At 46.8% G+C, this 24,123-nt stretch overlaps 1 long non-coding RNA gene across 6 annotated transcripts in view; it reads left to right on the top strand.

Annotated features, from left to right (window-relative positions):
* Positions 1-1,025: 1,025 nt before the first annotated feature.
* LOC143669640 (uncharacterized) overlaps positions 1,026-24,123 on the top strand; it is a 30,914-nt gene continuing 7,816 nt past the window's right edge. The window contains exons 1-4 of one of the 6 annotated variants that reach the window (XR_013168953.1): positions 1,026-1,246; positions 1,918-2,032; positions 8,450-8,619; positions 8,900-9,024. This is a non-coding gene — a long non-coding RNA (uncharacterized LOC143669640). Of the gene's footprint in view, positions 1,247-1,917; positions 2,033-5,759; positions 6,065-8,402; positions 8,620-8,899; positions 9,025-24,123 lie in introns of those variants that run through there. The other 5 variants (XR_013168951.1, XR_013168950.1, XR_013168952.1 and 2 more) reach the window with 5 other exon arrangements.

The raw sequence follows: 24,123 nt of genomic DNA on the forward strand, positions 1-24,123 counted from the left end.
GCTAGATATATTAGCATGACTTCAGATACATGTTATGTGGCCAAGATCTGGTGAAGACATTTTCTTTCCATCCCTATCAAAAGGCAGATCAGAAGCAGTTCACATTCTTGTGGGGTGGACATCATAATACATTTATGCCTTGCCCCAGGGCTACATTAATTCTTCTACCCTCTGTCATAATAAAGTCTGAACAGACCTCTGCCATATGGACATTCCACAAAACATCACATTGATCCACTATATTAATGACCTCTTGGTAATCATACTAGGGATTAACAGGGAGTAGTAAGTGTATTGGAGATCTTGGTAAGAGATATATATATAGACAGTGGGAGATATAACAAATATTCAACAGCCCTCCATATAAGTGAAGATTTTAAGAATCTAGTGGTCTGGGAAACACTGGGACATCATCATATAATTATTGCATCTCTCATTCCCTATCACTAAAAAGGAAGCACAGCACTTCGTAGTCCTGCTTGGGTTCTGGAGGTAATATATCCACACCTGGGAATATAGCTCTGATTAATTTACCTAGTGGCATGGAAGACTTCCGCTTTGAGTGGAGGCTAGAGTAGGAAACGGGTCTACAGAAGCTTGAGGGTACAAGCAGCCCTGTCTCCTGGGTTGTGTGGTCTGAAAGTCTCTTTGATCCCAGAAGTATTTCTGATGGGAAAAGTTGTCATTCTCCCAATATGAGATTCACAATATAAATTCATAGGTTTCTGGAGCAAGATGATATCATCAGCAGAGAATTGTTTACCATTAAAAAAATTTAGCTCTTGACATGTTAATATGCTCTAGTAGAGAAGGAGTCTGGTTACCAGGAGCTGGGTTCTGTTAGACCCATCATGGCAAAGATTGGAGAGGCTGGTAGCAATTCAAATTAAAATGGAAGTGGGACATCCAGGTATGGGCACAAGCAGTGCCAGAGGATACAAGTAAGCTGCTTGAGCAGGTAGCTTAAACTCCCATGTCATCACAATTGTTGCACTGGTGACTTTCCCTCACAGCTGTGGCTGAAGGGTAGGGAGGGTTCCCTTCTAACCAACTGACAGAAGAGGCAAAAGCCAAGCCTGATTCATGGATAGGTTAACTTGGTATATGGATATAACTAAAAATGGCTGAGCTACAGTTCCACTCAGGAGAATCCCTGAAAGAGTAGTAAGAAGCAATCCTCCCAACAGTAGACCTTTGGGCAGGACACGTGATGACCCATTTTGAGTGGATAGAGAAGTGGTCGGAGGTAGGAATATTTATGACCCTAAGTAATGGTGAATGACTTGGCTAGTTGGTCATGGACCTGGAAGGGGAAATCTTGGAAGATGAGGGACAACCAATTTTGGGGAAGAGGCATGTGGATAGAGCTATGAGAATGGGCATGTATCATATGCTAAAGCCCTTTAGAGAGCATTCACCTGGGAAGAAGCACTTAACCAAGTTGACAGAACGACTCAGTCATTTGATCCTTTCTCATCTCATCTCCTTTTCACTCCTCTCCCTACTGTACTGGCACAATGGACACTTAAACTGAGTAGCCACAGTGGTTAGAGTTGGAGACTACACCTGGGCTTACCAAAGCTGATCTAGCTGTTGTTACTGATGAATGTCCCAACTGGTCACAAAGCATTTCAATATTGAGCTCATCAGAGCACTCTCCCCTATAGGACTTGGTAGCAAGTTGATTATATTGGACCTCTTCTACCCAGTGATTCATCTGACTGGTATTGCCATAAACACTGAACCCATTGACTCAACGAGATTAACGGAAAGTTACAGAGTCTGATTCACCGACATAATATCCTGTATACTTTCGCACTGAATAAAGAGGCCCATGTGGTAGTGAAGGAGGGACATAAGTGGGCGTGAGATGATGATATCCACTGGTCCTATAACACATTATATCATCCTATCCAGAAGCTGCTGCTGGCCTGTTAAAGAAAGGGAACAACCTTTTGAGGGCATAGCTGAGGTGCCAATGAAGATGCTATCTGTCTTCAAAGGATAAGGTATATTCTCCATGATACAGTGTGTATCCTAAATTAATGACATTATATGGTGCATATCCCCAGTAGATAGAAAACGTTTCACCAGGAGCTAAGGGGTGAAAATAGATGTGAACCTGCTTTTATCAACTCTCAGTGACCGATTTGGGGAATTTGTGCTTCCCATCCTTATATCTCTATGTGGGGATAGAGGTATTGGTTCTTAGAAGGGAAGGCTTCCACCTGGAAATAAAGGAAGAATCTTATTAATTTCTAAATATGGCTACCACCTGGTCACTTCAGGAAAATTCTCAAGAGAAAAGAAAGCTAATATCTTGTTAGGTATAATTGCCAAGATCATTGAGAAAGATGGGACTGCTGATAGGCAGTTTGAACAGAGAAGAGTGTGTTTATCGGTAGGTGTCACTTGATATTCTCCTGCCCAACTTTGGTGGTGAATGGACATATATAGCAGCCATCTCTTAAGAAGGGCATGATGATCAGGGGCTCAGGTCTCTGAAAGATGAGGGTCTGGGTCACCCCATCGAATAAGCCATCTAGACTGGTAGAAGTGCTAGTGGAGGATGAGGAGATTCCAGAACGTATAGTAGGAGAGGGACCTGATTCATATCAGTTGCAGTCTCAAGACTAACTATTGTGATGAGGGCTGTAGTTTGATTTCTATAGGAAAGGAAACCAACCAGAATCCCAGAGGAGCTGTTCCCAAATGGTGTGAACTTATTATGCGAAGCAAGTGAATCTAAGTGGCACAGTGAGTGGCCTGTAATGGATACTGAGATCTGTCTTCCATATTCCCCACTCTGGATTGAGGAATTCCTTATCTCCAGTTGCTGGATTGTTGGCTACAGATGGCTTATAGTCTCCCTCTCCAGAAATTGTCCTCTGCTGTACTTGTCCCAAGGTTACATCCCCTCCCCAGGGATAGCTTGAATCTAATAACTGGTCAATGCAGAGGTACCTCAATGCAAGAGATTGTTGAATGGCCTTCCTTGCTTTAGAGCTCCCCAAGGAATTTTCTCAGTCCTCTGCTGCTACTACATCATAGTTAAATTCCTCTCCCTACCCAGTCCTTCTTTCCTCACTCTATAGTAGGTTTTGATCTCAAGAACACCCCTATATAATTCCTGTGCACAACTCTTTGTCTGAGTCTGTTCCCTGGGGAATCTGAGCTACAATAGGAAAGCTTATAAATGGATTCTTCATCTAGAAAAGTACTTCCTGTATTAGTCAGGCTAGACTAACTATTACCAATAATGCCAAAATCTTGGTGACTTAATGCATTAACAGTGAATTTCTCATCCATGTAAAGTCCAATGAAGTTATTTTCTTAAGGGAGGCTGACTTGAGAAGCTCCTTTCATTCTGTGTTGCCATCATTTTCAACATCTCTATGGAAGGGGGAGGGAGTACACTGGATACTTAACCACTTTGGCTTGGACGTGACTCATAACCCTTTTGATCCCACTCCATTGATGAGGACTAGTTACATAAACTAACTTGAATGCAAGGAGTGGGGCGTTGGTATGAGGGTTGGAAACTGTAGACTCTGGCTGGGCAGCCACTCTCTGGAGTGGGAGCATGGATCTTTAGGGGTCAGTAACCATCTCTACCACACCATCCTAGACATCCTATTCCTAGGTGTGGAAAAAATGAATTTATCTTTACATCTCCATCCAGCCCACTACCCCACTGCCTCCAAATTCTGTGACTCTTCCTCCTCCCAAAACCTGAACTCTGACTTTTCTCTGAAGACTTATTCTCAGAGAGCTGTTAAATGACTGTCGGAGGCATTAGCTGATGCTTTAGTTTGCTAAAGCTGCCGGAAATGCAATATACCAGAAATGGGTTGACTTTTATAAAGGGAATTTATTAAGTTACACATTTACAGATTTAAGACCATAAACATGCTCAAACTAAGGCATCCAGGGAAAGATACCTTGACTCAAGAAAGGCCAATCTGGGAAGGCACGTGGCTGGCATCTGCTGGTCCTCTGGCATTGGTTTCGAATAGCTTTCCTGGGAATGTTTTCTTTCTGCATCTCTAAACATCTCTGTTGGTGTTGGTTCTCAAGTTTTTCCAAAGTGTTTCCCTTTTAAAGGACTCTAGTAAGTGGATTAAGACCCACCTTGACTGAGTGGAGACACATCTCCTTGGAAACCACCTAATTAAGGGGTCCAACTCACAATTGGGTGGATCACATCTCCATGGAAACAATTTAATCCAAAAGATCTCCCCCCAACCATAGGTCAGCCCCCCACGAAATTGGACTAGGGGGAAGAACACAGCTTTTCTGGAGTACATAACATTTTCAAACTAGCACAGCTGATAAACAGACAACTGGCTTAATACCTAACCCTTCCAGGGGGTTTACATTCTCTGCCTGCCCTAATACAGAAGGTCTTTTCACACCTCTGACTGCTGCCTGAAGCACTATTACCTTCTGGCTGTGAACTGCTGGTTCTTTTTATCGTTTAAGAACCAGAACATAAGTCACCTTCTCTGCTCTGGACCTCTTGTACATCTATGTATTATAGCACTTATCTCATTGTATTATGAAGAACTGTTTACCTGTAAGCATCTTTGCTTGGGCATACATACGGTGCTTCATTCAGGAGGATGTACAAGCCATGAGAATATGAGCTCCATGTGGTTTGAGGTCTTTTTTCACTGCTATATCCCTGGAACTCGGGGCAGTGCTTGGACCATACCAGTACTAGGTCAGCATTTGTTGAGGGAAGAATCCTTTGTAACGTTTTAGTCCTAGCATAGTGCCTAGAAGGCAGCAGGTACTCTGTTGTTGAAGGAGTTTGCAAGGTCAGAGGTGTTTGCAACCTCAAGTCAACCTTACTAGTCGTAGAGTTTCAGTTAGTGCATTATTTTTTAGCAACAAAAAACATATACACATTCTTGACATACAAATGTTCTCGACATGGTTACAATCAGTGGCTCACAATATCATCACATAGTTGTGTATTCATTACCATGATTAACTTCTTGAACATTTGCATCTCTCCAGCAAAAGAAAAAAAAAAGAAAAATCTTACATGCCATACCCCTTACCCCTCCCTCTCATTGACTACTAGTATTTCAGTCTAGTCAATTTATTTTAACCTTTCTTCCCCCATCATTTGTTTATTTCTTATCCATAATTTTTACTAATCTGTCCATACTGTAGATAAAAGGAGCATCAGACACAAGGTTTTCACAATCACACAGTCACGTTGTGAAAGCTTTATCATTATACAATCATCTTCAAGAAACATGGTTCCTGGAACACAGCTCTGCAGTTTCAGGTGCTTCACTCCAGCCACTCTTAGACACCATAAATTAAAAAACGGATATCTATATAATGTGTAAGAATAACCTCCAGGATAACCTCTCGACTCTGAAATCTCCTAGCCACTGACACTTTATTTTGTCTCATTTCTCTCTTCCCCTTTTCGATCGAGAAGGTTTTTCTCAATCTCTTGATGCTGAGTCCCAACTCATTCTAGGATTTCTGTCCCATGTTGCCAGGGAGGTTTACACCCATGGGAGTCATGTCCCACGTAAAGGGGGGAGGGTGGTGAGTTCGCCCGCCATGTCAGCTTAGAGAGAGAGATACGCCATATCAGATAGTGTATTTGAAGGATAGTTTTGAATCTGGGAAGTCCTTCTAGGTCTTGCTCAGATTATTCTAATTAGGTACACATCTGTATGCACATACGTGCACACACACAGTGTGCATGCACAAACACATCGTTTCATTCCTAGGCTCTCTTCCAAGTCTTTTGAAGATGATGACCCAAGGAAATTAGTTCTTGTGAAACCATTTTCTTAATTCTCTACCCCAAGAGGACAAGTTGAGATGAGCTGTTGGATCTTGTGACACCCCCACCCCTATGGTTGGTTCCATCATCCCTCCGAGCTGTTCCCACAAAGGCATAAAACTTGAGAGTCAAACGATTTGCCTGTGGCATTGCGCTTCTTACGTCCCCCCTCCTTTGTTTCTGATTTATCATTTTAATCAGTCTGTAGTCAATCATTCCCTCTCTGTCTTGTTCACCATAAATACAAACCTTTGCCAAAAAATTATGACTGTATTAAATGATTTTATTACAGTAAACTGCAGATTGCTCAGTGTAAACACAGGTGCTGCTCAAACCCCACATCCACCAGCCCTGTTCAGACCAGTGCGGGTACCTGGAGAGAGGCTGGCTTCTGGGGCATGAGAAAGGGAGCTGCCTCTGGGGACAGGAGGTCATTTGGTTCAACTCTTCATCTTAGAGATATAGAAACTGAAGCTGGGGTTCGGGGAGGTGAAGCCTGGTCTCAGGTCATACAGATGCTTAACAGCAGAGCCAAGGTCATATGATATTTAAATCTTATTCCATGACACCTCCCCTTTCTCCTCTCCCTTTCCCATGCTCAATGTAAACACATTTCTCTATGATTCAGATGGGGGGAGAAAGATTGGAAGAATTGGAGTAGGATCATTTGTCTGGGGTTGCACATATGCTGTGAGTCTTAGTCTTTTGGTTCTTTTTTTAGGGTAAAATCTTCTGGGGGTAAATGTAGAACATAGGACAAAGGGTGCTCTTGCTGCTTCCCATCTTGGAATGGAAGTGGCGAGGGCTTCCCATACACTAGGCTGGCTGCCTCAAGCACTGTTCCGAGGACAGGAATGGGGAATTCCTTGAGAAGGAGACACAAAGGAGGCTCCTCCTGGGAGGAGACCTTGGGGAAGCTCCCCTTACCAGCACCTTTTGTTCAGTGAGTAGGACAGTTTTTCCTAAGAAAGGCTGGCCACTCATGAAGGCTAGGGAATTCTGTCTTTCCAAAGTGATCCCCCAAGAACTGATGGAGCCATGGAGCCATGTACCTTTCTTTTAGTGCAGGTACAGAACAAAGAAGAACAAGAAAGCACTTTAGGGGTAATTTTATTGGAGGTTTTACCCCAAGTATTTTTCATCACTACCCATGAGAAGGACATAGTCTCAGCAGGTGATTTATTGAGTGGAGGAAGTAGAGGGTGCCCTCTAGGAAAGTGGATTCCAAAGATAGGGCTATTTGGGAAAACCCAATGATGATGCATTTTCCCACTGGGAAGTGTCTTAGCCTGGGCTTTCCAGCCTTTTGGGAATCAGTATATATACATACATGAATATGCACACACACACATATATACACACATACACACGCACATACATATGTAATGTAGATATCAGCACACATATATACATACATATTTTAGTGCTAACATTTGCTTTTTCCCCCTTCCCATTTGTTTCTCAGTTTTGGCACATCTGGGTCTCTGTAGTAAACATAGAGCCAATATTTACCAAGCAGCTCCAAAGGTTACATTTGCTTCCAAAAGTTTTTTATTCCTTCTTCTTTTGGGTAAGTTTCAGCTCAAAAGAGAAGCTGTTTTTGCTGAGCCTGGGCTGCCTGAGAGAGGCGGGAACACAGGCCCATCTGTTGGAGATTGGAACATAAATAGCCCCCTTTAAAAATAAATCTCCTCTTTTAACTCTGCAGATAAAAATATCTGAATAAAGGACAATTCTTAATCTCCACCTTCTCCTCTGCTTGACTCAAGCGTTTCTAAGTGGAGGGTTTTTTTTTTTTCCTTTCTTTCTTTGCCTTCTCCTTTTACAGGTTTCATTTTGGCTTTGATTCTAGTGAGTTTACTGACAGATTACTTCATTTTAACTATATGGCTTTTCTGTCTAGTGGGAGGCATATTTCTAAGTATCATATTTATCAAAAGAGCTCTGCAAAACAAGGGCCAGAATTACTCTTTTGATGGTTCCCCCTCTAACTACAACCACAATAAATTTTGTGAGAAAGAATGCCCAACTGGGGACCTTTTATGTTAAAGCCGAGAACCGGGGTTCAGACATTGTCACTTTCAAGCCTCCACCCGTTGGGCTGTCTCCCCCCTTCTCCGCCCTCCCCGGATAGAAATCTCACATCTGGTCTCACTTGCAAGGCTGGCCTGGGGCTCCCAGGGGCTCTATATTTTTCCCCCTATAACTTTAAATCAGAGGAGCATTTCAGTAAATCACAGGGAACACTTATTTATTGGACATAGTTTTGGGTCTCTTAAAGCATGGAAAATAAATTTAATGGGGCGTTCGGTGCATTTCTCCAATCTTTTGAGGGATTACTTGGGGAATTTGTCAACTGCGCCAAGCCCAGCAGCCTGATCCAGAGAGATGGGAAGGAAATGATGGGAGAATCTTCTCAGAGGGTCCAGGTGGATCCTAAATCACCTCCAGAAAGATTAATATACGAGGACCAGTTGCCAGCAACGTTGATTGGCAGTATCGCCATTTATTTCATAAACTATCATTTCAGCTGGAGGGTGACCTTAATCTGAATTACATTTAGTTTTTGTCATCCACTCTCACCAAGTGATTTATGGCATACCACAGCATGCTTCTTAACTTCAAACAACAAAGGAGGGAGATGAAGATGGTGGGGCAGAGGAAGGAACAAAGAAAGAGAAAGAAAAGAAGGAAGGGAAGAGAGCTCTCGGAGACTTTGTGGCAATGCTGAGGTGAACGAAGAGCAGGGATGGTTTCTCGGGCTGGGACAAGGTACCTGCTTATGGGAACACCATGATTCTGAGGTATGGTGTGTGGGTTTTGGGGTTGTGGCCTGAAGAAAAACTTAAAGAGGCGATTGATCAGATACCTGGGTGAGACTTTGATTACGGAGGTTGGATTTCCTAGAGAGAATCAGAGCTGATGAGGGGGTGAAGAAAAGTTGTCATGGGAATGGAAGAGCGGTTGGTGGGGTGGGCAAGCTTCATTCTTGAGTGCCCTTGAGTGGGAAATGAATGTCAATCGGGCTGGTCTTTCTTCCCTGAGGGAAATAAGTTCAGAAGAGTTTTTTGTGCTTCCCTTCAGGTCTGAGCTGCCAGAAGAACAAAGAGCTGTTCAAGAGGGCAGACAACCTTTGTTTTTGGAGGCATAGTAACAACATTGTGGCCACTTGAGCTGTAACAACAGCCACACCTGCTCCCTGAAGCACTGTAAGTCTTTGAAGTTTTGGTTCGTCTCTATCTCAGTCTCCATTAGAAAGAAAAGGAAGGCAGAGGTCACAGATTCTTGTTTTAGGCCAACTTGGGCAAAGTCAAACACTAGGGTTGGTTCATAAAAAGGAGTAAAGGCGGATGGAGTTGCTCAGGGAACAGAGAAGAAGCAGGAGGACAAGGGCACAGGGGAGGTTACCCATCTAGCTTTTATGAATTGCCTCCCCTTAGCATCCACATTCTGGAGAAAATTCTGCACCCCATTCCAATTTTCTTTGCTTTCCTCTGATGTCTTGGGGAGAGAGGTTTCCTCTCTGGTTTTCCAGTTGCAACCCTTACTTGCGCTCCTGCTTTATCACTCTCCGTGTTTCCCACCCAGCCCTATGGGTCCTGGGACATGCTGGATGGCCATGGAAGAGAGACTGGGAGATGGGGAACTCACAGAGGCCACTGGGTGGTGGCTGCAGGAGAGGAGGCTGCGGGGAGGCAGGGGCCATGGGTGTGCTGGGACATGCAAACCCTGCAGCTGTTGCCACACTCTTCAGACACAAAGGATAGCATGAATTGGGACCTCTACCTGTCCCCAGACTTCTGTGGGGAAAAGTTAAATGAGTTATTGGGTTGTGATGGAGGAAATGGTCTGGAGTTTAGAAAATATAGGACCAGGGCTTCACTAGCCAGCAAGGGCTGAAGCCATGACTGTCCCATATGGGACATATCTCAGTGGCTAGGCATGAACTTTCTTCCTGATACTTAAGACCCTCCATCACCATCTGACTTCATCCACATTACTCAGCCTTGATTTTTCCCCTTTGTCCCCTTCTCTCAATTCTGCTCCCTACCCTCGTCAGTCCTGGGAATGCACCAGACTCCGATTTGCCTCCTTGCTTTGCTGTTGTGGCCCCTCTCTACCTGTCTTTCAGGTTTTATTCCAATTGTATTTTCTCCTAGAATATGTGCTTGGCCACTCCATCTTTGCTGACCAGTTTGCAGTCCATACCATGCTCTTAAGTATGAAATTAAACACTATTTTGTATCACCTCTATTGGTTCCCTGTCCCCTGATCAATTCCAGTTCCTCAGTGAGGGGTCGGAGTAGAAGAGCTCCGAGGTTCTTTCCAGTTATAACATTCTTTATGTCCATTCATCCTAACTCCTCGTCTGGACTGTAAACGTCTCCAAAGCAGGGACAGTATATTTTTCTCATAGTGAACTATTTTCAATATTCTAGCTGGGGTCTGGGCCTCTGAGTGGCTATTCCATGAGCACTTTGGATTATCTGGTCTATTCACATCCCTTTTTATGTTGGAAGTAGAAGGAATGAGCAGTGGCTTAGATGCCCTGGAAGCCAGGTCTTGGAGTTTGGTCTGAAGAGAAATTATTTCTCTGACCTTGTGGATAGAGTAAAAAAAAAATCATAGAAGACTCATCTTTCAATACATCCTGTTTCAGGGAATTTACAGTGGGGTACAACTGTCCAGCACAGGGAGTGATTTTGCTAAAAGAACCAGGGAGCTCCCCTGCGGCAAATACATTTGATAGTACAATAGAAAAAAAAGTGCTAAATTTTGTTTTCGTATCTTGGTTTGGCCACAACCCACAAGACTTTGGACAAGTTTCTTGACCTGTGTGAGTCTTGTTTTTTCACCTTTATATTGCAGTTACAATATCTGCCTTATCTTATCTCAGAAGGTTGTTGTGGGAAGAAAAGATGAGATGATATGTGAAAATGTTTTGTAAATTGTGAAGCTAATAGTGAAAGGTGTGAAGTGTCCGAGGAGGTGTGAAATACAATTACACAACATCTCAACACAAAACGTAAAATTCATCAAACGGCTCTCTCTCTTTCTCTCACTATTAGGAAAAACCAAAACAAAGTAAAAAAACACCCTAATTCTTATCATTGAATAATACCCTGCAGAGACACCCCCCCCACCCCTTCCGCCAAAACAGTCTCCCTCAAACAAAAACCAAAATGAAAATAAAGTCACATAAGAGAGAACATCCTGGCGTATTCTGAAACTTGACTCCAGGAAGAGAGGAAAACATGAACCGAAAAAGAGCTGCCATTCTCTGGCAAGACACTTCTTCTGGGGAAAGACCTCTGCGAAGAAAAAGATGTGAAATTTGCCTTCAGCAGGCTTCAGCTTCTGCACAGAGCCCATGGCTGAGACTCTGGGGCCCTAGGTGGGCCCTGCCGTGGGGTGTGAGTCTGCCCCGAGTGGGTGTCATCTTGTCCCCTGGTGCCCCACATGCATGAACAGGCGTGCCCCATGATGCCATGTTTCTGCTCATGCCTCAGACCATGACTGGAAACTTCCCTGGGCTTAGCCTCCTTCACACATCCCCCTGCCTCTCTTCTCCTCATCCTATTCCAAATTCCCCTCTCTTCCTACATTCACTCGCCTTGCCGTGCCTATTTTCACTCCACGAATTAGAAGCTAGAGGTCGTCCCACTGCAGAGCTGACAACTGGGGCTCCAGGCTTCCACAAACCTGTTTGCGTGAACACAGACAAAGGACTCTCCCCCAATCCCATCACGACTTTCCAAGACGATGATTGAGTTTTTCCCCTGTTCCGCTTGAGATTTCTGCCAAAGAAAGAAAAATCCTCGTTGAAGTCTAGCAGGAAATCCAATAAAAATTCTTCAAAAGATGGGCTTGACATTGAAAAACAGCAAAATTATAAAATAGGCCTTAGAAAAGAGAGAAGAGAGTTATTATATCTGGCACCAGGCAAAAGCCCCGAGACCCCGTCCAAATGAGCCATCACAGATTGAAAGTGTTTAGCTTCCCGTTGATTAAATATGGAGAAGGACCCAGGGCCTGCCAAGCCTCAGGGATCCAAAGTTTGTTTTCAGTCAGAATGTGTTTTCAGTCAATGGAAAAAATGGTCGGCCTGTGCTGAGCTATGTAACCGAGAAGCTCCAGGTTTGGAGTGAGTAATGGCTGTGAAGCAGAAAACCGTGAGGGTTGTAAATCACTGCTCCCAGGCCCCTGTAATTTAACTCAGTGACTCCTTCGACTTGGAAAGCTCCCCCATCCCATCTTCCTTCCCCCTGGGTTCATGTGGCTCAAGGGGGAAGAGACCAGCTCTTCCGATACTCCTTGTTTTACTTCACTTCTGAAAACTCTTCACCCTCAGTGGTGCCCCATCCTCCCGTGGCCCTGAAAGAAGAGAAGCCGTCACATCTATCCATGGGCTTCTTTGGGAGGAAAATTCTTTTGTCCCCTGAACTTCCTGAAATTAAGACCTGGAAAAATCCCTCTTGCCTTTCCAGCGTCTGCTGTTTTTCAGAGGTGTTTACTGGCTTTCTTTAAATAGGGCTATCTTATTCCAGCGCAGAATTTTCTCTCTTCTTGATCCTTCACCTGCCCCATCTCATCCCCTTATAATTAAGAGCTTAGGAAGTCCAGCTTCTGATGTCATCGAAGCCCCCAGGAGGGAGAGTCCCTGAGAGGGAGAAGGTTCGGTGGAGAGAGAAGGTATGGCCTTATAGCCTCTGGAGCTAGAACTCTGAGGTCAGTTGAATCTCCTTTCCTGTTGCATGCAAACACCATTTTTACTTTCCACTTTCTCTGGTCACCCACCCCCTCTCCTTGAGTAGGTTTTTATACCCTGTGAGAAGCCTCAGGGGAGTGGGGATACTGGTGGAGTTCTAATTTTCTTTCTTGTACTCCCCTCTGCAAGGGTATGAGACACTTTCATTCATTGGCACTAGAAGTTTCCTCAGCCTCAGACCTCCATGCAATCACCTCTTCAGATAACTGTTCTGCATAGATCACATTTCACTGAAATCTGTTTAAAATTGCAGAGGAGAGGCCCAACTGAACATTCTTTTGGTCTGCTGTTTGTTTCAAAATGGTGGTCTGCCCGAGCCACAAGTCCACCTCCAAGTACGGATGGTTTGATACTTTTAGTGGGGCAGTAAAATTTGTTAGAGGAAGACACTTCAACCAAATGCTTCTTGAGAACTGGGCAAATAAGCTAAAGAAAATGAGTACATAAATGGCTTTAAAATTATGACCTGTGAAATGCTCAGTGGTTTAGTGGAGACAGATTTTTCTGTAAAGACAGCGAGTCCCTGGCATCAGCTGTAGAGGACACAAGCCTAGTCAGCAAATATCACGAATGACCAATGATGCTAAGAAGCAAGAAAGCGACAGCGCATGGAGCCAGATTGCTCCAAACAGCCAGCTAGAAAAATTCTGGGCAGGGAGAAAGTAGGATGTGAAAGTACGGGTGTGTGTATATATGAAAAGGAAAGAAAGAAATGATTAGGTTGTCGCCAGTCTGAGGGAAAGAAGAGCATGGAGATTTTCATAAGAAAAAGAGCACAAGAAAGTCAAAGCTAGTCCTTGTATACAACTGCCTGGTTGTCATGTTATTCTAATTCTCCACTTCACCATGGCCACCATTTATGGAGTAAATACCAGGTGCCTGTTTTGTGCCCAAAGCTCTCCATGTTACCTAATTTAATTCCTCCAATGCCTTTGCAGGATATGCCTTTTTATTCCTGCTCCACAATGAGGAATCTGAGGCTCAGAGGTAGGAAGGGCACATAGCTTGTAAATGGCAGAGTCAGAATTTGAACCCAGCTCTGTTTGGCTTCACTCCTTTAACCACACAGCAGGAGTCTGGAAGGTGGGTTGCTTTGTGCAGGGATCACAGTGCCTAGAGGTGAGGAGAGGGCCCAGGGGATACAGCACTTTACAGGAGAGGAAAACCCACAGCCTCAACAGGTTGGGGGAGGGGGTGTCTACATTTTAAACAGCTACAGGGGACACGGAGGGCCTGATGGGCAGCAGGATCCAGGTGGGAAAGGTCAGTGGAAGGTCACTGTCACCATCAATCACCCACAAGCCTTTCGTCTGTAGGGTGAGCTGGAGGGGGTGGGGCTAGGCACCAAGCAGAGCAGATGACCAACAGGATTGAAGGGGCTCTGCTTGTGGCTAGACATGGGAAGAAGCATGCATGGGAAGGGGCATGCAGAACTCTAAGGGGCATCTTCATGGTTTGGGGGATACCCTGGTGGGAGAAAACACATGCCGGTCCCAGGTCCTGTAACCATGGCCAATGAAAATACCGAGTCACTCCCAAAGCCTGAGTCTCTTGTATCTCTATCCATCTATGTTTGAACGCTCCCTTGACCCATATCGCAACTGTTCTAGGAGTCACCAAAAACACAGAAGAGGAATTTGCATTCGGAGAAACTTACAGTTCAATTGGGAAAAATAAATTCGTGGCACACAATTTATAAACGTTGCAAATATGTATGTGTATATACATAGTGTGCCAGGCACTGTTGGAAGTATCTGCCTGTGTTAACAGAAGTAAATCGTAACAATAAACGCCTGAGATAGGAACTCCTATATCCCTGCTTTTCATATGAAGAAACTGAGGCACAGGAAGGTTAAGTCACGTGCCTGAGTCCAGGCCCAAGGTTGGAGGTATAAGAAGGGTTCAACCCCCAGGCAGTCGGGTTCCACATCCAGTCTAGCTTTCAACCAGTGGCCTACAGAGCCCGTGAAGTGTGCAGAGAAAGCAGTGAGACCACACATAAGGAAGGAGGCAGGAAGAACAAAAATGAGCAAGCATGGCTCAGAGAGAATGGGCTGTCAGGGAAGGAGGGTAGAGCTGGGTGCACTGGCATTGTCAGGCACTAAGCTTTGGAGAGAGGGTAGAGCTCGGGGTGAGTGGTAGGATAGAGGGGCTACCTGAGCAGAGGCTGGGGGCAAGGCCGGTAGCGGGATCTCCTGGAGGGACTGAGCCAGTCGGACTAAAGAATGGTGCTGTCATCAGGGTGGGGGTGGGGCCCTAGGTCTTGAATGCCAGGCAAAGGCTTTGATCTGTGCCCTCTGAGGAGGTGGGGGTGGGGCGGAGCTGGGGTTTTTTGAGTTCAGGGGTGATTTGAAGGGGAGCTGGCACAGCATAAAGAACAAAGGACTAGAAGACTGAGTTCTGGACTTGCCTCTGCCTTTAGGCGTCCCACTCAAGGTCTCTTAGCCGATTTATCTCCCTGGGTTTCTGTGATCTCATTTTTAAGGAAAGGGCTTGGGCTGAATGATCCCCACTGGCTTACGGAATTTGCTAGTAAAAGCAGAAGACTCTCTCAGGGTTTGGTAGAAAGAACCCGGAGGCAGTGAAACCATGGAATCAGAGAGTGTAAGGACTAGCTGCAATCTTAGAGACCTTCTCCCACTTCTGTTTCACAAGTGGGGAAACTGAGGCACAGAATGGGTAAATGATCTTTCCAAGCCACAGGGCTCCTTGTCAGTAGGGCTGAGGTAAGAACCCACCCCCTTGACCCTCACAGACCGAGAAACCTGCCCGTGCCCGCTCTCCTTAGCTGGCAGCTTTTGTAGAAATTTGCTTGGGAGCAGGAATGGAAAGGGTAGGATAGCAAAGGCTCAGACTGGCCTTTCTTTGTAACCCAGACCCCAGGGTCCGTTTTACCAGCATTGGCTGCAAAGCTCAGCACGACCAATCCTTGGCTCCCAGTCCTAGCTGTGCCGTAGCCAGGCCCTGATTCTTAGGGCATCCTCTGATGTGCTCATCTGTCCATGGCAAGGCGGCCCCTGCTCAGGGTTCTCAGCTGAGCCCAGGAATCCCTGCACATGGCCTGAAGGAGCCTAGTATTCTGGGCTGCAGCTCCAGGGCTGGGTGGAGGTGGTGAGGCTGTGGAGTGCCTGGGGCTCTGACACTTGCATGACCCTCCCTCCCAGGTTCTTATTAGCTGGCCATGTCAAAGGAGTCTGGTAAAAGTTAACAGGCCTCCTGCTCAGAGGAGATCAGAGGAACCACTGGAGCTTACTGGGGTCAGGGAGAGGTCACTGAAACCTGTCTGCTTGGGGCAGTGACTTGAGCTGCTGACCCGGTTCCAAAGGGTCTGTCCCACTCCCCACCCTAACCCAGAACCCAGCGCTGCTTCCAGCGTGGCAGACCCAAGGCTCTGTTTATGGAAAGGCCCCTCAAAGGCGCTCTGGGCCTCCCTCCATCTGCCCTGGCTCTGGGCCCAAGCGCATGTGCAGGGAGGGGAGGGGACGCAGTGGAGAGCCAGCAGGATGACCCCACGGGTGAGATGCGGGGCTGGAGCTGGGGCTCGGGCTAGGCCCGGCCAGGTGTGACCCCTGGTCCTGACCCCCAGTGGCCCAGAGGGGGAGGAGGTGAGGAGGGGGGGCTGGGAGGAGGCTGTTGGCGAACATTTACCAGAACCTTTGAAGATGGAAATGATTTTCCAGTCCCTGTTGGGATGGATGGGGTCAAAGTTCATAGGCATGGTTGCTTGGTTCTCCAAGTAGGCTAGAAATCTTGCAGACACGTGGGTTAGGTCCCATGTGATAGGATATTCCCCAGGGGTAGAGGGCTCCTGGGAAATACTGCTTTGGGAGCTCTCCGGACCAGGTCCAGGGACTTGGAGGTCTGGGAGAGGGCTGACGCAAGCTGTCTTTTACAAAGGCTTGCATCTCTCCTGGGTAGATTTTTCAGGTGGTGTTTGGTCCCAGTTGCTGGCAGTTGCTGGCAGATCCACAGACAGCCTCCATCTCTTGTCTCTCCCTGACTTACTTTTTATTCTAAAACTCCTATATTGCTTATGGCTTCCTGCTCATACCATGCTCGTTCATGCCTGGCACTTGCATTGTGCTATTTCCTCTGCCAGAGTGCCCTTCCCACCTTCTCCACATGGCTAAGGTCAATTCATTCTTGAAGCCTCAGTGGGGGCATCACCTCCTCCAGGAAGCCTTCTTGGAATGGAACCTACCCCTCTGCTATATTCTTCTAACTTAAAACTCTAAACCTGTGAACCACCCTATTGCTTTCCGATTATAGCAGGTGCATTTCTGTATGGATTCATTTTCTTCCCATATTTAAATTATCTGTCTTCTCCATTATCTTGGGAACTCCTGTAAGGCAGCAACTTTGGCTGGTTTGTCTGTATCCCTTGAACTCCTATTGTGCTGGGCATTTAATTGTTTTCCCCCAAATACTTATCTATTGATTGATTGGCAGCTATATGTGGGTAGAGATGAGACTAAAACAACTAATTGTTATTGGGCATACTCTGTGCTGGGTAGGCTCAGCTTTGGACCTTGCACAACGTGATCTTATTTAGTCTTCACGACAGTCACAGGAATTAGCTTTCATTACCCTGAGCTCAAGTGCAAAAGATGGGATTTGAATCACAGGTCTTTGACAACAAAAATCCATGCCCTTTCTTCTGTGCCACAGGAGGCTCATCAATGGACATTCTGGAAGGTATCTGAACCTAAATCTTCCTGGGCTCTTGCTTTTTTTGTGCCCCCGTGACTAGGAGGCCTTCTGGCAATGAAGAGGAGATGGGCTGTCGGTGCGAGGAGCTGTTTTCATAGTAGGGTGGCAGGGATCTGGGGAAGTGGAAGCTTTGGTTCCAAGGTCATTCCCACCTGTTCATATGCTTGAAGTTGTTAATGAGGCAGTGAATTAGGCACATCAAGGGTGTTTAATGAATTCATACCAGTGATTGCTGAATTGTTCTTTGTTCCTGAGAAACAGATGGGTTCAGATTGAACTGGCAGGGACTGCACAGGTTTTGCAGTGAAGGAGGAGGATTATGGCAGCACACACTTCGGTCTCCAGACCTGGAACGGAGATGGGAGAGTTCCTGCTCTACGTATGTTTGGTTCCTTTGTTCTGACATCTCATTTTGTTTTGCTTTGTTTTCCTTTCCCAATTAGGAGGAGAGAACAGAGTGGAGTCTTTTGATTCATCTGCCCATAGGGCTCAGCGGACTGCCAACTAGTTATATATACGGAGGGAGGGGGATGCAAGAACCTGGCCTAGGATCACACAGCCAGGGAGAGTGGACTGGCACCCGGGGTTGGACCTGATGGACTGGCACCCGGGGTTGGACCTGATGGACGGGCACCCGGGGTTGGACCTGATGGACTGGCACCCGGGGTTGGACCTGATGGACGGGCACCCGGGGTTGGACCTGATGGACTGGCACCCGGGGTTGGACCTGATGGACTGGCACCCGGGGTTGGACCTGATGGACTGGCACCCGGGGTTGGACCTGATGGACTGGCACTCGGGGTTGGACCTGATGGGTTCCTGCTCTCACCAGTAGCTCCCAATAGCTTCGCGTGCCTTTCACGGTAGACAGGCAGGCCTGATTCACCCATCCTCCTTTGGTTAATCCTCTATTTTGCTTGACGAAGGGTCAAATTCCCTAGTACTGCACCCAAACGATCTAAACTCACTTAGCTCACTGGCAGGTAATTTGATAGATGTGTTGGCCGGCACCCATTGCAGGAATTAAGCAGAGCCCGAGCAGTGGAGACAGTGGGGAACAATTGTGAGCAATGGTGGTGAGCAGGTGGCCTCATCTCACCTGGGATGGCATCGGCCCTCTCTACAACTTAGATTGTAAGGTTGTGTGCAGTGTTTGCCAGGAGGACAATTGACATTTTTCTCCAAGCCTCTTCCTCCAAAGGGCAGGGGAAATGTCTCTGCAGCTGGACTTCAGGAAGAATCCAACCCAAAGTTGGGATATCTATCCTGTTGAGGAGGGAATGATGGAAACAGGGTTCTCCTGAGTGCCCCCCTCACAAAGCATAGGTCTTATTTCCTTGAGCCAACCCAGTTAAGAGCTCCAGCAAATTAACCTGTGTTGTGAACACAGTGGAAACAAGGGCCTTTCAACAGATTGGGAATGATATATAAATGGGTATTTTATGGACCATGTGCAGAAACTGACTATGTGGAGAAGGTGGCTCCAAATTGCAAAGAGGCCAGTTGCAAGAGAGAAACTTCTAGGTCCTTTCATTATGATGAGGATTGTTAGCTCTGCCTGCAGATAAGCAGAACAAACAAGCCTCAGCCCAAGTGGGAACTGGTTCTGCCCCCTTTCTTTGCTTTTCTAAGTCATCAAAGCCAAGTTCCCAAAGCCTGACTGTCTCACGGTACTTTCTGATGGTTTCATTGTTTTGTTTATTGTGCTTATGACAAGTGCTAACAGACCGCTTTCAAAGTGTGTTGATATTTCAGTTGTTTTTGAATGGCCCTTCTGTTTTTCTGCATCTGGACAGCATTAGAGTCTGGCCCCAGGGAACCACTGGGTTCCTATAAAAGTGTACCAGTTCCCTGTATGCAAAATCAGACATCCCATCTGGGCAGGAACAAATACCAAAAATTAGAGCAGAATCATGAGGCAGCATTCAACAAGCAGCAGGGAAAGATAGGCTGGGGTTGAGGGCAGGCCAACGAGTCTCGCCAACTGGACAGCGGGTGTTCTGTTTCTGTCCATGGACATATTGTGATCTTCCTGTAGGAAGGGCCCTCCTAGTTTCCTCTGCCTAGCAGAGTGCCCAGTGTAGGGTGATGCTATGGAGAGTTTGTTATTGATAGATTCTCTCCTTCTTTCTGCCTTCGTATCCCAGGCTGTCTGGTCAACCACCAGCATGCTGTCCAAATATGGGGTTCCCGAGAAGTAGACAAAAGACAAGAGCTGGAAGAGGGAGGATGCATGGAGTCCAGGAGAGGACTGGGAGAGGAGCAGGAGCCCCATGCTGCACCTCCCTGACCTGCTTGTTTGGAGATCTTTTGTCACCATCACCCAAAAGCTTGAAGTAGAAAAAGGGTAGCATGGAAATGCCCTAAGTTTTGGTCTTTGGTGTTCGTAGCCTTTCCCTTTCCGCTTCTGCTCTGACCCTATACTTCCCCCGAGCCCTGCCAGGTACTGCATTGGAACACTTCAGGATGCTTAAAGCTGCTTCCTCCAGAGGAAGAGACTCTCAGAGTACAGACCAGGCCCAGAAGCGAGTAATGAATACAGTCTCATGGTATTTAGCACTAAGCTGAATCCATTTCTTCAAGGTCTTCTCTGCTTTTCTCCTCTCAAGCTGGCTGAGTATTTCTTTACCTACTTTACTGGCTTGTAAATGGTTTTCCCTTGCTTGGTTTCGGGAAGAACAAGCCTCCTTTTTTGACTGAACCCCAGGTCAGTCTGTGGTTCAGTTTGAAAAGACCCTGCCTCCGTACTCTGACCTAGCAGGCTCTCCTGAATTTGCTCGAAGAGGCAAATGAGATGGAGATTGAGCAGGACTTTGGTGATAAGCTTCTGTGCCTCTGTGCTGCTGTTGAAGGGCTTGCAGGCGGTCCAGATAAGGAAAAGTTATCTCTGTTGGTTCTATAAAAGTGGCCACGGGAGGCTCTTAGATGAACAGTGAACATGGTCGAGCATGTCAACATGTTAGGGTGGGATCAGGGTCCATGCGGTATGATTGGTTGGTGATAAGTGGTCTCTACCCACTAAGCCTTCTTTATGACGCCATACTCCAGCCTTTCCTTCTAGGTATATGTGATCTTGTTAAAAAAAAAAAAAGATTCCTGTTCAAGCTACTTGTCTTGCCCTGGCTCTTTTTCCTTGAATTGTCTACATTACAGCACTTACTTCAGCCCGTCTGGGACACCTGATAAAGCACTCGCTGGTGCCATTTTGTTTGTATGGGCCCTTGATTCTGGTAAGGAGACAAAGTAAGGCTCTGGATCCAGCATCAGACAGCCTGGGCTGATTGGCCTCTGAGAAGCTGAGCACATCCTTCCATAAAGGCAGGAAGATTGTCTCAGTTCCCTGGCTGCTACGACAAATACCATGCAATGGGGACTTATTGGCTCACGGCTTTGAGGCCAGGAGAAGTACAAAATCTGGACGTCAGCAAGGCGATGTTTTCTCCCTAAAACTGTGGCATTCTGGGGCTGGCTGCTGGTGATTCTTGCGTTCTTGGCTTTTCTGTCACATAGCAATGCACATGGTGGTGCCCTCTCCATTCTCTACTCGGTTCTGTTGACTTCTACTTACACTCCACATGGCTTTGTTTTCAGAAAGCCTCTAGTGATAGGATTAAGGCTCAACCTTATCCAGTTGGGCCGCACCTTGATTAAAAATAACATCTTCGAAAGGTCCTTATAATGGGTTCACACCCGCAGGAATAGATTCAGATTAAAAATTCATTTTTTCTGGAGTACGTAATTCAACCTGCCACAAATAGTCTCAGAAGAAGAAGAAGAAGATTTTAAAAGAAGGACATGTCTTGTTTTCCAATGTGATTCCTCCTTGTGCTGCCACCCAGTGTGTGCATCTGTGTGTGTGTGCGTGTGTGTGAGAACACTTATCATTTTGAAAAACTTCAAGCTCTGTGTAGCGGTTTCTTTTTCATCAGGGCCTCTCCTTTAGTGAAACTTTACTTTTATAACTTTGGCTGTTAATTCATCATTGGCACCATCATCAATACATATTTATTGAGCTTTCACTGGACACAGCATGTTGAAATACGAACAATATATTTGGCACAAGATGGGAAGGGTGGGAGAGGAATTCACCAAGATCTCTTTGAACCCTGAGATTTGATGACTTTGTGACTGAGGTACAAAGGATCACTTGGTAAACACTAGGCAGTGAGCTCAGTCAAGAGCAGGTATGAGAGATGTGTGGGCAAGTAGGAGAGGTAGCACCTTCAGAAAACCCACCCAGAGCCAGCCGGCACAAATCTTCAGGAGTCTGTCCCCATCAGCATTGTAGAGGATGAGGTGAATCTTCTTGGCCTTTCCCAAGGTGCCCTGGAAGAGTAAACATTTGCTGATGGAATGAAGGTTTGCCATTTGACTCTGGAATTTGAAAGGAGTACAGACCTTGGCAAAGATTGGAGCCTGTGGATGCTTTGTGGCAGCAGAGGACCAAGTTTGCCTTTTGCATGGTTATCAGAGGGCGTCCTCTCTCTGTGGGATCTCCTGGAGTGCCATGGGCTGGAAGGAGGGACAGTCAGAGAGAAGGCTGGATGTCTCCCCCAGAACCCTAGGAAATCAGACCAGAAACTCCCAGCCAGCCACAGCTGTGACTCAGGCCTCCTTCTTCAACATTAGGATGATGGACATGGCTCCAAGAATTCCCTTTGGGCCTGGGCTTCATGCTAACTGCCTCCGTATTTATGGGATGGTGGGCAGAGTGTGGTTGGGGTGGGGGTGGGAGGTGGGTTCGGGAGTAGAGTGTGTGGATATGCTTCAGGAAAGAGGCCCTGGGTCTAGTTAGAGTGGGGAAAAGGTAGAGCTGAGCTTCAGGGAGTCAAGATATTCAGTTTCCCATTGCCAGGCAGGCAAGATACTATTGTGATATGATATTATATGGCCGTTGTACAAAAAAGAAACAAACTAAAACTGGGAGTGGTTAAGTGTCCAAGATACAGAACAGGACCTGAGGAATCTGGGTTTTTTACCTCCAGGTCGTGGTTTCTCCATGTGGTTGTGGGGCGGCAATCCAGCAGAGCTGAGGCTCTCTCTTCTTCATAAATGGGTTCAGTTTCCTCAAGATGCTTTCCACCTGAGGTTAAACTGATGGTGTCTGGGCTAAAGAGCATTGACAGAAGCAAGGAACTGAGTCTGAGCTACAGTCTGGTTCCACATTTACCACCCATTTACCCATGAGCTATTACCCTACCCCCCTGAACCTCAGTTTCCTTAACTGAGATGTTTTATGGGGAGGTGGTCCAGCAATTAATGCTGCGGCTGCAAAGCCTTACCTCCTGAGACCAGAGAGGCTCTGCAACCTACCAGGTCACACAGCTAATGAGGAACAAAGTCAGGGCAGGTCCTCCAGTCCAGGGCTTGTTCCAGATGACTACATGCTGTTTCCTTTGCTCAGGGGACAGGGACAGGGCTCACTAGGCACAAGATGCTCTTGTCTTGTGGCTTTGGGCTCTGTGAATTCCTGTTCCCCTGGAACAGCTGCACTTGGGGAGGGGAAAAACATGGAGGAGCTCCAGGGAACTGGCCCTTACTTCTTTCCAGAGATGGGCCTTGGGATAAACCTAAGCAGCTGCCTCACTGGCCCAAAATCTAGTGAGGGCAGTTGCCTCCAGGTAGAGCAGAAGGCTGGGTGGGGGTGATCTCAGCATGGCTTTCTGTCAAGCCTCTGTTGGTGCCTGATTCCCCCATAAAGCCATTATGTACTGGGAGAATTAATCATGCCGTTAGGTAGGCATTATGGCACTTTTATGGCAGCTTTGAAGCTAATCTGTCACTAATGCCTACTGGATTACCATGATTTCTTGCAGTTGTGATTCATTAACTGGAGGCCTAATAGTAATTCTATGAGACATCTTCCATAGCTGTTTGCCCCAACACGCCCCCACTCTCCCTTCTATTGTACTGCCACGGTGGCATAGCTGGCAACCTGTGTGGTCTCTGCAAAGGAGCCCCGAGGAGATGGACAGGTCGCTCAGCCTGCTAGGAACTACCTGAAGACGTGTCCCTCCCTTGCCCCAGCCCAGGACCCCTCCTTCCCCATCCCAGTTCATGCCACCAACGGGTATTCTCTGGAGTTTTCACTTGAGCTTAGCTTTTCTCCAAGAGGAGGCTGCAGTACCTTTCCAGAACCCCTGGCACTGCCTTCCAGAGACCAGACCATGCAGAAGTGAAGGTTGGAGGCCCAGAGTGATAGAAGCACCCTGCAGCTCCACAGGTGACTGTTAAGAGCATTTATAAAACCCAGTTGGACCTTCCTGGGCCCAGGAGACCCAGATATAGGAGCCCGGCAAAAGGAAATAGGTCACACGTCACCCTTCTTGCCCAACGCTAACAAAATGCATGGGTGAGGAGCTGGGGAAGCAGTGGGGCTCTCCATTTCCCGGCAGGCCTGCCAGCATTCGTAAAATTCCTTGGTGAGTTTTTCCAGCAAGAAGTGGTTCTCTTAGGCTGGCTGTTCTCTGCAAAAGGTCAGCTCCGGGGCACAGCTTGACTGATGGGCTGTGAACGGGCAAGGAAAAGAAAGCAGAGGAGAGAGGGGTGGGTGGGTGGGGGGCAGATGGAAGGACGGGTGGAAGATGGGAGAGCAGGTCCCCTGAGCTGATGATGCCAGAGGAGGCTCGGAGGACGGTGTGTGTGGGCGCTTGAAGCTCGCTTGCCTCCTGCCCCTCGTTCTCCACCATTTATCAAGCCCAGTGCTGATATCTCAGCAATTTGTAATCCCTGCACCCGCCTCCAACCTGCTCAAGGGCGCACCAGCGCTGACCCTTGGCGCTCCCCCACCCCCAGTCCTCTGCGGAGTGATGGATGGCTTCTCCTCCCA

Source organism: Tamandua tetradactyla, chromosome 26 (assembly GCF_023851605.1).
Source record: "Tamandua tetradactyla isolate mTamTet1 chromosome 26, mTamTet1.pri, whole genome shotgun sequence".
NCBI lineage: Eukaryota > Metazoa > Chordata > Mammalia > Pilosa > Myrmecophagidae > Tamandua > Tamandua tetradactyla.